The sequence below is a fragment of the Phalacrocorax carbo genome, chromosome 1 (genome assembly GCF_963921805.1).
Source record: "Phalacrocorax carbo chromosome 1, bPhaCar2.1, whole genome shotgun sequence".
Lineage (NCBI taxonomy): Eukaryota > Metazoa > Chordata > Aves > Suliformes > Phalacrocoracidae > Phalacrocorax > Phalacrocorax carbo.
Window position 1 is genome coordinate 18,015,067 of NC_087513.1, and position 12,378 is coordinate 18,027,444.

A 12,378-nucleotide genomic window follows, 5' to 3' on the forward strand; every position below is an offset into this window, starting at 1 on the left:
TAGTGAGTAGTAGTCTTGGAGACATTTTAGCAAACACTTCTGTTCATTTCTGCATGTAGTAGTGTTGATTTTGTTTGGAAGTAGTGGTAGCAGAAGTATTTCTGTTTATTGTTTTCTTGATACAGTTTTGCGTATTGTTGAAAGATTATGTGACAAGTCCTTTCACAGCAATATAAAAAAAAGTTAATCTGTGGAACTGAAATAATGTCATGTATGTTTTAAACTCAAGGCTTTTATCAAAATGTGAGAAATCAACACGGACTAAGAACACAAAGGAATACAAATGACCTTAAAATCCTTTCGTTTGAAAAACGATTATCCTACAAAGACAGTGTAAAATGCAATGTTAGTCTTGTATATCAACTAGAGGTTGTGAAAGAGTGGGTTCTTTCACGAGAAAGCTCAAAAAGATGGATTATGCATATAAATCTGGAAGTGAAGATTATTTTTGGTATCAAAGTCCAGTAATGGATTTTGGAGTTGGGCTTGGTCCATAGGTTGGATATTGTGAAGTTGTGGAAATAGGTTTTGTCAACCCCATCAGACTATCCACTGAGCAAAATAATATGCCAGGTATAGTTTGCAATTGGGGTATGAATCCACTGGTAAATATTACATAAATATATATAATGACAGAACCATTGTCAAAGTTTCCATGTGCAGTTTTATCCAGCAGATGCTTACATACACAAATAGTTATTAGAGCAAGGCACAATCTGAGAACAGAAACTAGGAAAGGAAGAAAAAAAACCCAAATACAGAATTCTCAGAATATAAAAGAATTCTTCAAGGTTACTTAGCTCCTATTTATGAATAAAGAGCCTATTTTCATGGCTCAAAACTGCCCTTAACTAATTTCTTAATGTTTTGTACAGCTGAACTCATAAACTCACTCTTAAAATTCTAGTTGTTCTGAGTCTTCCCTTAAGCCCTCCTAACACACTTTACTTCTCTGTCCTGCAGGCGTTTTTGTTGTTTGCATGATAAACAGATGCAAATAATATGCCTTATTTCCATTTGGCACTTTTTATTTGACTATTGCTAGCTGTTACTACCTCTGAGATAAATGGGAAAAGTATAACGTGAATTGGATGTCAAGAGTAGTTACCTATATGAAAAAAAAATCTCAGTTCCTATAGAAATGTCATTTCTAGGTATACAAATTGTGCTGCAGGAGAGAGGTATTCAAGAGCCCTGGCAATATACCTTCAAGTAGTAATATAATGGAAAGAATGGGGAGGTAATCTCATAAAGTTAAAACTATAAAATGAAAGCTGCTAAACAAGCTGAACCATGTTATAGCAAGAAATGTCTTCTAAGAAGCAGTTTTGGTTGGAGAGGGGCTTGAGGACTGACACCTGTCAGTTAGATCACATTGAGGTATACTGGGTGTACTGTGTTCTCTTGATTTAATAAAGCTTCATAACATTGTAATGCTACTGTTATGCGACTTAGCACATGTATATCAAATTTTTGCAAAGTCAATACAACTGATTTCTTAAGATGTAAAGTTGTTCTGTGTGTCAGGGTGACTCTCCTTTCCATTTAATCACAATGTATTCCAAGTTGAACAAAATAACATTGGTTTTAGCATACTACCTTGGTGAAAATGATAGAAGGCCCTGTAAAAGTACCCATGAAAATGGTAAAGCATTCCTGTTTTACTTATGTTGCTGTATCCTGTATTCACCTTCAAAAGCTGTTTCTTTGCACTTTTTAAAAACTCATCTATTTCTTGTACTCATTCTAAAAAAAAAAAAAATCTCTAAAAAGAAAAAAAACCTTTGCAGAGAGTGCCACAAGCTGCTGAGTGGGGTGCCATCTCTTAGCCAGTCCTTTGCTGTAGAGGTAGTAGGTAATATTGTGAAGTCTTACGGAACATACAAAGAATAGCTGAACATTTGATTAATTATTTCTGTAATTTTACAGGAATTAAACGGATGAAATTATCTCACAAAAATAGCTTGTTGCCTCTGTGTACTCTAATAAAAGAATTCTAGGGTGGTTCTGTAGAAATGAAATCTAGAAAGAAAACTTATTAGATGGGTCTTTTCCCCCACCACAGTAGTCCTCTGTCTTGTTGCGGCAACTTTAAAAGTAGGATTTTCCTACTTGTGCTTATGGTTGTTGATACATTCTACATGTATATTAAACCTGATTAAACATAGTAATTATCTTTTATTTATGGTTCATAACCGACTGCTGTTACAGACTACTATATTTATGTCTAAACCTGTTTGTCAAACTGATGTTATCGAAAAGTTTCAGTAACTTCACAAAATGCATTAATGGAAATGAACTTGATTAATTTTGTTCCCAGCCTCATTAATTTATCTGCACTGAACTGCATAGCGATTTATCTCTATGCTCCTAGTCCATCCATGTCATTGAGAACTTTATTGCCCCTTGCAGTTTTGAATTACCTGTAGTTGATCATGTTAGCGTTCATTCTTCCAGTTTGTTGGTATATAATATGAAGCAAACAATGTGTCCTACTGCTGCTTCACATGAGATACCATTAGTCATATCTATCTTTTCAAACTATTATCACTAAAAGGTGTCCTCTCTGATTCTCCTGTTCTAGTTAGCTTGTTATCTGCAAAACATGTTTGCCTTTTCAGCTAATAACCAAGTCTAATAAAAAAAGGTCAGGACTCTACTGGTAGGCTTTGGAACTCTTTTTTAAAATGAAAAATCTTCTGAAGGAAATCAGTGCTAAATGTCCATAAATGGTTCCTAGTATTAATTGCTTTTTGCAGGATTAGTATTTTGTCTTGCTATTTTCAATGGCTTGGTCTCATAACTTGTGATTTCAGGTAATAATCAGCATTTATTCTGATTACTGCTTTAATGGGATACTTCAATTTAAAGTGTGGTTTTTTTTTTTTTTTTAGTGTAACTAGGTGTTAATAGGCTCTTGAAACAATTTTGAGAGGATTTTGCATAGTTTGTCTCTGGAAGATGTATTTTCCTTCATTTGTAAAGATACCCGATTGACATAGTAGTCAGTGCATTACTTCATAACGTCTGCTCTGTTTTTTTGTTTCAGTAAACATTTTCTTTTCTTTCAATTTTTTCTCTTGGTTTTCTGTACCTTCTCTGATCTAAGGCTTTAAGTATTTTGTTTTTTCTTTTTCCTTCCTCTTTATGCCCCTATTTCCTAGTATTCAAGATACCAGTTTAATTAATTTAGTAGTTTGCGACTGTAACCCTTGAAAGGCAGATAATGTTGTTAGCATATATATTAGAGGAAAATATTTTCTTTTGCTAAATTTACACTTTTAAAATTTAAAAAAAGTAGGGAGTGTTATTATAGAAGTTACAGGACTTACAAATAGTTTAATCCCATATTATCTCATAAGAGTAGCTGGTTGTCTCTATGCATTAGAATAGTTATCTAGGGTGTTTTTTAGAAATGAAATTAATTCTGTTTTCTAAATGATATTTAGAAAGAAAACTTAGGTTGCAAAAGTTACAACAAAGCTGTAGTAGTTACGTGCTATACTGTTGATGCTGGGTATATAGCAAAATTTTTTTTTAAATGTATGTCAAAAATGAGTCATAGGAAGTTAAGAAGAATTCTGTGGTCAGAGACTGGCTATGGTGTAGGGTCATATTGAAGGTACTCAACATGACAGTGGTTGTAACTCCTTCTCTCCCTCCAACTATACCTTCAAGATTATCTGCACAAACAAGCCAGAATTAAACCCCTTTGTATTATGAGACTTGTAGTTTAATTTGAGTCATTTCTATCTTATGCTTTTTCAGTTACTTGAATTTTTACACTCGTGGCTAGAGAAAAATACAGAGAAAACACTTTAACCATATTAAAAATGTTCACGTTCCATTAAAATGAGCATTGGTTGATTTTTGTTACTTCACGTACTATCCTAGTCTAACTAGGAAAAAGCAAATATATCCCTTTCACTCTAGGATACATTGGTGCAGATATAGAAGCCATATACATCTGCCTTATAATGCTTGAATTGTGCTAGTTGTACGCTTTTCCATTTGATTGATCTGAAAACATCAAGTATCTGCATCATTTGTGTGTCTCATACACATAATTCTAAAATTTTAGATACCCTGACATTTAAACAGTTCTTGGTTGTAATGAAAGGCTTTACAGTTATACATTCTTTTGCTCTCACAGTGAGACCAAGGATTGTGTAAATTTATTTTTTGTTTGGCCAAACATGAGAACAGATGGCAATAGAAAAACAAAAATTCATTTTTCAGTACTTGACTGCAATTTAATGTGGACTCTATAATACTAGTTTTTATGTTTATTATTGTTTGATGAACATACAGTTATCAGATACCAGTTGTCTGGCGTCATACAGATTAATCCAATTAGAATTGTAAGCTTCATCTTGTCCCAAGAGAGGTCACTGCTGAATTGCATGATGTCATTGTTATACAGTTCTAGTATTATTTGGGACATATTAAACATCTATGTTTTGGTTATATTAACTTGATGAAAACTACTCAACCAAGAAATATTTTCTGAAGTGAGCAGTCAACAATTAGTATCATAGAATCATAGAATGGTTTGGGTCAGAAGGTACCTTCAAAGATCATCTAGTTGACATTTCTCAATAGATCAGTTTGCTGAAAGCCCCATCCAGCCTAACCTTGAACACTTCCAAGGATGGGGCATCCACAACTTCTCTGGGCAACCTGTTCCAGTGTTTCACCACCCACATCATAAAAATTTTCTTCCTTATGTCCAATCTGAACCTATCTTATTTCAGTTTAAAACTGTTACCCTTGTCCTGTTGCTACAGGCTTTGGTAAAACGTGTGTCTCAATCTTTCTTATAAGCCCCTTTGAAGTACTGAAAGGCCATAATAAGGTCATCTTGGAGCCCTCTCTTCTCCAGGCTGAACAACTCCAACTCGCCCAGCCTTTCATCACAGGAGAGGTGTTCCGGCCCTCCCCTGGACCTGCTCCAGCAGTTCCATGTCCGTCTTGTGCTGAGGGATCTAGACCTGGACACAGTACTGCAGGTGGGGTCTCACCAGGGGGAAGTAGAGGGGCAGAATCACCTCCCTCAACCTGCTGGCCACGCTTCTTTTGATGCAGCCCAGGATACGGTTGGCTGCCTGGGCTGCGAGCACCCATTGTTGGCTCACGTCCAGCTTTTCATCCACCAGTACCCTCAAGTCCTTCTCTGCAGGGCCACACTTAATCCATTTATACCCTAGTCTGTATGGATATTGGGGTTGCCCTGACCCAGGTGCAGGACCTTGCACTTGGCTTTGTTGAACTTACTGAGATTTGCATGGGCCCATTCCTCAAGCCTATCAAGGTCCATCTGGATGGCACCCCTTCCCTCTAGCAAATCAACTGCGCCACTCAGCTTGGTGTCATCTTCAAACATATTGAGGCTGTACTCATCAATCCTGCTGTCTATGCCATTGATGAAGATAATAAATAGTATTGGTCCCAGTATGGACCCCTGAGGAAAACCACTTGTTACTGCTTTCCACTGGGAATTAAACCGTTGCGTGTAACTCTTTGGAAGTGGCCAACCAGTCAATTCCTTATGCATCTAACAATCCATCCATCAAACCCATATCTCTCCAGTTGGTGAGATATGGTGGCAAGAATGTTCTGGGGGACACTATCAAAGGCCTTACAGAACTGTAGTTGGAGTCAATAACTTCAAGAAGAAAAAAAACCCCAGTAGATTTATATTGGTTTCTTTTAGCAAGAATCTGTTAATTTTGACTTGAGCAAAGCCTCCTGTTCCAAGTTCCAAACACTACCTATCATTGAACTACATTTTTATTGGGGGGGGGGGTGTGGAAGAAAAAAGAGACTGAACGTCTTCAGATGCTAATAACAAAATAATCTTTCCCTTTTTCTCAGTTCTGGAAGAGGAGCCTGTAGCGTAAATCTTTGGGGTTGTTTTTTTTTTTTTGTCAGGAGCTTTGGTATCCAAGTATGACTCAATTAATAAATGGGGATGGGACATTGTGGACTACACAGAAGAGCCCTAGTTCTGAGGTTCTGGACTTTTTTCAGGAAATACTTGCCTATAAATTGAGGAGCTCTTATCTGATTTTTGTTAATATGAATTGCAGCGGTATAGCATAGAGCGTAAAACAGTTTCGTTTTATGCTGAAGTCCAGAGAGAGCATTCTACATTAAAACTGTTGATGTGAAAAGCACTCAAAAAGGTATGTGCTCTTAGTGCAGTCTTTAAAACCCCCATGTTATGCTCATGGCAGTAGGTTCCTTTCAGTAAGATGTGGAGTTCTGAACTAATTCTGTTTCCAAATGCATTTGGATGAAGAGCATTACAGTGGGATCATAACTTCAGCTGATGCTAAGGGATTACTGTTTAAAAAAAAATAATCCCCAAATTACCCAAATTCCTATGCACACACAAAATTACGTTGGTAGTTACCACTAATCGACTAATTGATCATTGGAAAAATGAGAATTAGGCAGCATTCTACTACAAATTGCAAAATTCATTAACGAAGTTTTTTTTCATGTTGGATAAAGTTTTGGCAGAGTTTTTAGGAGATCATATACCCCTTATTGTACTGATTTATGATCAGCTGTTCAAAAATCATCCTTAAACCTGAGCTGTGTGGTGAACAAAATGATGCAGAGAGATATTTTGCTCTGGATGATCTGGGAGAAAGAAAGGTACTATGTGATGAAATATTCTTGCAGGTTTTTTTTTTTTTTGTGATTGGGTTTATTTATTTATTTATTCTTCATTGTTCTGTCTCCCTTGCTTTCCTGATAGCATCATGAAAGCTGAACTTATACAGACATTATGTGCAATCTGCATTATCATAGTAAAAGAGACTTGGGTGAGGAGTTCAGTGTTCTACATGGTAGTTATACTATCTGACGGAACAGCCTCTCCTGGTTCCCACCCTGTTGTGCAGCTGACACAGCAGGGGAAGAACTTACTCGAAAGGTCACCATCAAGGCTGTTGAGAACTTTGAACCTTATATGGGCCTTGAAACTTTTGAATATCAAGATTAGCAATTTACAAGTTTTGATGAGTGGCACTGCTGCTTGTGTGTTTACGAATACTCAAGGAAGTATAATACATCCTGTATGTTTTCTTGCTGCTATCTATTCCACCATTAAAAAAACCAGAAACTTAATTCACAGTTAGTTACTTCATTTGCAGAAACTTTAATTTGTACATCCTTTGAGAAATTGGCATATTAATCTTTCTGCAAATGTTTTGCCTTATTATAGGAATTAACTGTTATCTCCAGAAAATGGGTTGATGCTTTGTCCCTCTGAATTCAGCTTCTTTTGATGGTGAAAAGAATGAGAGCCTAAATTACAGTATGAATTTTCATAAGATTCCCTGATCTTGCGAATACTTTCTGAAACATCAGAAACATCTGAAACACATTTAACATCTGTTAAATATGTCTCCTTTGCAGGATAGCATTCTTCACACATGCAAACAGATTATAATCTGATTTGTTTTATGCAGTATAACTGAAGCTGACACACTTTATTGCAAAACAATTTCCAAATGTAGCTCTAAAGAAGCATCCTTTGAAATTATAACTCAATAGTTCAGATTTAGAAAATCCCTAGAAGAAAGACAGAATTGTTATTAATTTTCCTGATTGCAAGATGTTAGTGAAGAGTTCCTTTTAAAAATATTTTTTTCTTGCAATCAAGTCTTGCTTTTAAAATTTTTTAGTATGTGTGCTGCTTTTTCAATATGGAAGCCCAATGCCTATTAAGATAATTACATTTGCCAGCTCAAGCTGGAACAGGGGCTGGTGGAAATGAAAACCATTATAGTGGTTTAAATTTGAGAATTGCATGGAAGAAAGCTTAAATATGAGAAGTGTTTCCTATGAAAATGTACTTTTGAAGTTTGAGTCTTGCTTTTGTATTTAGAAGGAAGTCCAGAACTGGAAGATACATAAATATATATAAAGCTGTTATTGCATGGGAAGGTAATCACAGTGGAGCATATTTCACTGTGTATGTTAACTGCATGTTTGCAGTTAACCAAGAAAACCTTATGAGGATAGAGGTTATGGGCTAGCCTTTTACAGGAATTTGATGTAACAGAGGTGGGAAATTAGGGAGAAGCTTTTAAACCCTATCCTGAATGTTTTTTAAAAAAATGTAGCTTTTACTGATATAATTCTGAATCTTTACTCCAATGACTGTGTAGGAAATACTGTGCTCAGTTTAGGTATAGATGAGGGTCTCAGACAGCTAGGTGTTTGTTCTTGGTTAATGCTGACAATTACAATGAGAATAAAAGGATTTCTCATTGCCCATACTAGCAATTTTTCATATTTTTTTTTTTGTGAACTCTGAGCTAAATTCAGCTTGTTCACCTCCCTTAGTGCTTGATCACAAACTGAAATTCAGCCTTGTTTCCTGTCTTCCCAAATCCTTGAAACATTTAGGAGGAATGCACTACAGTCCCAGTAGTCTTCTCACTTCGGGCTGATCGGCAGACATTAGCTCTCCTGAGAGGCAGGAAATACTAAAATATCAGATGCCTGAAAGAATTCACTATGTTAATATGAACAGAAAGAGCCAACTTCAGTAGTTGAAAGGCAATCTGAACTATTTTGGATGACCAAGTCAATTCATTAATTTTGCAAAATTGCCTGCTTTTTTATTTGACTTTCCCAAGCTCACTTTTCAATGCATATGGAGGGAGTGATCCAAGAGCAAAACTGTAGCTCGTTAGGTGTATTCCATGTGAAAATCTTTGCTTGATCAGAACCCTCTTTATTCTGTACATCATGGAGTTTATCAGCAGCTTTCCTCCTAAGCCAAAGATATTGAGGGAAATTATGAAAAGAAAGGAAGTCTTTGCTTTTCTTATGTGGTAAATAATCATCCATTGTAGGTAGACCTACTGGTTTTGGTTTTGGTGTTAGTGGGGGAAGCTCTCTAGTACTAGCTCTTGCAAATAATTGCATGAATTATGTGGCTCAGTAATCTAGACATGTATATATTAATCCTGGTTATTTTAGTTGTGCCTTTCTTGTACTATAGTTTCACTGTGAAGGACTGATGTCAGTTAGATTGCATTTTTGAATGTAGATATTGCAATAGTGTTTTTTAAGTCTGTTTATTTGATTTGGTTTGTTGGAGTATTTTCTTAATAATGTGAAGCGTTAGTATTATAATATGTAAATTGATGCCTTGGTTATTTGTTCCAAATGCATATGAATATATTTAAAAAAAAAAGATGGGGGGGATGGAACACAGATGACATTATCCAAAAGTAAATAAATATTACTTGGCTCTCACTTAAAAACTGGATTTTTCTTGTGATTGGTAAACAGACTGCAAAATTTCATCTTCTCCCCAAACAGGAGAAATAAATATTGTCTGTTATTTCTAAGTAAGTGGGAAAATTCTCCTTTAACTGGGTACTATAAGTGGTATTTCCTATTTTATCTCTTAGTATAGAGAGGTACTTTAGTTCTACTTGGAAAGTTTGTTAGAGACTCTTTGAATGGCTTTAAGGTAAAAACAAAAATAGTTGATGATACACAGAAATTGAATGCTGCTGGAGAACTATGACAAATTGTAATGCCATTTAAAATCTTCTGGCATAGTTGTTCTCCGTTACTTATTTTCATAATTTACATTGTTGGCTTTGCTTGTGACAATTCTTTCTTAGCATTTTTATTAATCTTCCTTTTGCCTTAGTTTTCCTAATCTGTTCACTTGCTTTCTCATACCTTCTAACAGCAACCTCATGTACTTCTGCTTCTTTAGCTTTCTATGTGAAATAGAAGACAAGGTGTACTTTTCTGCTCTTCTCTAGCAAAGGTCCTGGAAAGGGTCTTACCTTGTATTTACAACACTGTATTGGGCTTTATTTTCTGTTTCCTGCGTGCATTCAGAATAACTCTTTGTTCCATTGAGAAGATTAAGGGCAGTGTTTGCTTGAAAAAAAAATTAATGAAGTGCCTAACAGAGCTATTATTCTTTTTGGAAACCAGTTGCTGTGGTTGCCATAGTAATAACAAGCCCTCTATTAAAGCTATTTTCTATATGTATTGCCTGTATTGTAACATGCTGTTGGGGGAGCTGCAGTTCTGTGAATCTATGCTCTTGAAAGAATTTTCCAGCTTTGTGTAGTTAAATTATCCAAGGAATTTATGTTATAGGAACATAAAACATGTAAATCTAGTTTATCATATCTATCGTGGAGTTGTTCATGCAGGCCATCACTTCATGTAGCCGTTCACAGTAATCTCAATAAAATAACAGCTGTATCAAAAATGAATAATGCAGACAGAGAAATTTTGAACTCCTTTAATATTTCTTGACTTATTTTTTATTTATTTGTAACTGATAGAATGATGAGGTGGTAGTTCCAAGAAAAATACTTGTAGACTTGATTGTTGCCCCTCGTGTGTTTTAGGTCTAATGGGTAATAGCTCTAGTAACAGCTCGTGGGGTTAGAAATCTGGTAAATTAATGGGATGTTTTCCATGTAGAATGCCCTGTGAGATATTTATGGAGTATGAAGAATCTTTAAGCAGTAGAAAGAGATTGTCCTAAGATTTTTTTTTTAAAGAATAATGACTTTAAACTTTTTCTTCTTCAGAGAGAAGAAACATATATCTGAATATATTGTACTAAACCAGATAAAACAAATTTTTCCAAAATTAAATGAATTACATCAATTCCAAGCATTTACAGATCCCATTATGCCTTCATAATAAGAGATCCTAACCCAGTGATGTTTCTGGAAAAAAAAAAAAAGCAAGCAATTTCCCTATGCAGAAGTGACAGTTGGCTAGTGCTGTTAAATGGAGGTATTTTTGGCCTAAAAAGTATGGGGATTTATAAATATTTTGATATAGCAATGGTCACAGAATTCTGTAAAATGAGACAACTGAAAGACAGAGTAGCAATTGGGGCTCAAAGTGTTGCTTCAGAAAGTATCCTTTCAATATGGGACAGGGTTTATAGACAAGGTTTTACAAATACTGCGCTTGGATCTGGCCAATTTCAGATCTCAATCAGTAGGTTAAACTTAATTTTGTGCTTACATTTTTAGCAAGTGATCGTGTCTATGATAAGAATGTTTTATAACTACTCGTTTTCAAAATAATTGTTCATGAACTTTAAGAAAACATTTATTATATTGAAGCAAGGATATTTTTGCAGTACAATCTTGATGGAAAATGTGTGCCTGATTTGTAGGTGGCATTAAAACTCCTATGTAGAAATCTTGTGCTGGGGAGCGTGTTCCCAGCTCATAACTAGGACATCTAATTCCTTGGGAAATTTACAAGGGGAAAGAGTTAGTATAATAACAATGAATTGAAATTATGCTTTGACTGGGGAGGATGTAACATTTCAACCAATGACAAATAGTTTAATGGTTAATTAGATGTTAAATAGAGGACAAGTTTCAAATATAAGAGCAATTACATTTCCGTGGTACTCTCAAAGTCTTGGCTGAGGATGGATTTCTTCTGATCCTTGATTTAAAGTGTTGGAAACAATGGGGTAGACATACATAGTCAAACAGGTTTTTACAAGACAGCGATTTCCAAGTTTGAAAACTTCACACCTGTATTTCTGTACTGCTACACTCTATGCAATAAGAATTAATAAACTTACTGTGTGGTTGGAGTCTGTTGGTATGTTATGCAGTGGAAATGTGGTAGCTTTAGATTTGTTCTTCATTTGCCCCTAATTTCATTCTTTCCTGTTTGGCCCTATTAAAAATAATAATTATTGTGAACACTCTAACAGCCAAGGAGCAATTTGGGGCAAAAGGGCATGTCCATTGCATCATGGGTATAGAAATACTGTGAATATTAGAAGACAAAAAAAAGAAGCCCAAGCAAATCCCAAAACAAAACCAAAACCCCAATTATTAAAAAATCCCTGAACACTGTAACAATACAAGTCTTTCCTTCAGAACTATTTTGAGGGGGTATCAGTGGGGCCAAGGCACTGTTGTGAATGAAAACAGGGGATAACAAAGCTGTGAAGTTTAGATGGAAGAAAAAGTAAAATTCAGCCTTTTTTGGTGTAAAATGTTAGCCATTCCTGCTGCTGTGCTAACAATTGTAGGTATCGATGGAGAGGAAATCAGTAGCTAACAATAAATCTTCTGTCCTCCCCAGTTATAGTTGCATTTGGATAGGTGCTCTAGAAGTGTTCCCCTCAAAGAAGTAATATCAAGTAAATTGGATTTTGTGTTGATCCTTTGACTTCATTATTAACAGTAATAGATGAGTAAAAATATTTCAGAAATGAAATATAACCGGCACCTTTACTCTTAATTTTGACCATTGGATGTTTTTTCTGCGTTTGATGTTGTATAGACAGTTTTTTGATGGTTCTTTCGTGTTCTACTGATCTTCCTTACT

The 12,378-nt window shown here is 35.4% G+C and overlaps 1 protein-coding gene across 4 annotated transcripts in view; it reads left to right on the plus strand.

Annotated features, from left to right (window-relative positions):
• The window catches only part of TBC1D22A (TBC1 domain family member 22A), a 186,632-nt gene that overhangs the window by 9,978 nt on the left and 164,276 nt on the right, over positions 1-12,378 (plus strand). The gene's annotated exons all lie outside the window — the stretch shown is intronic.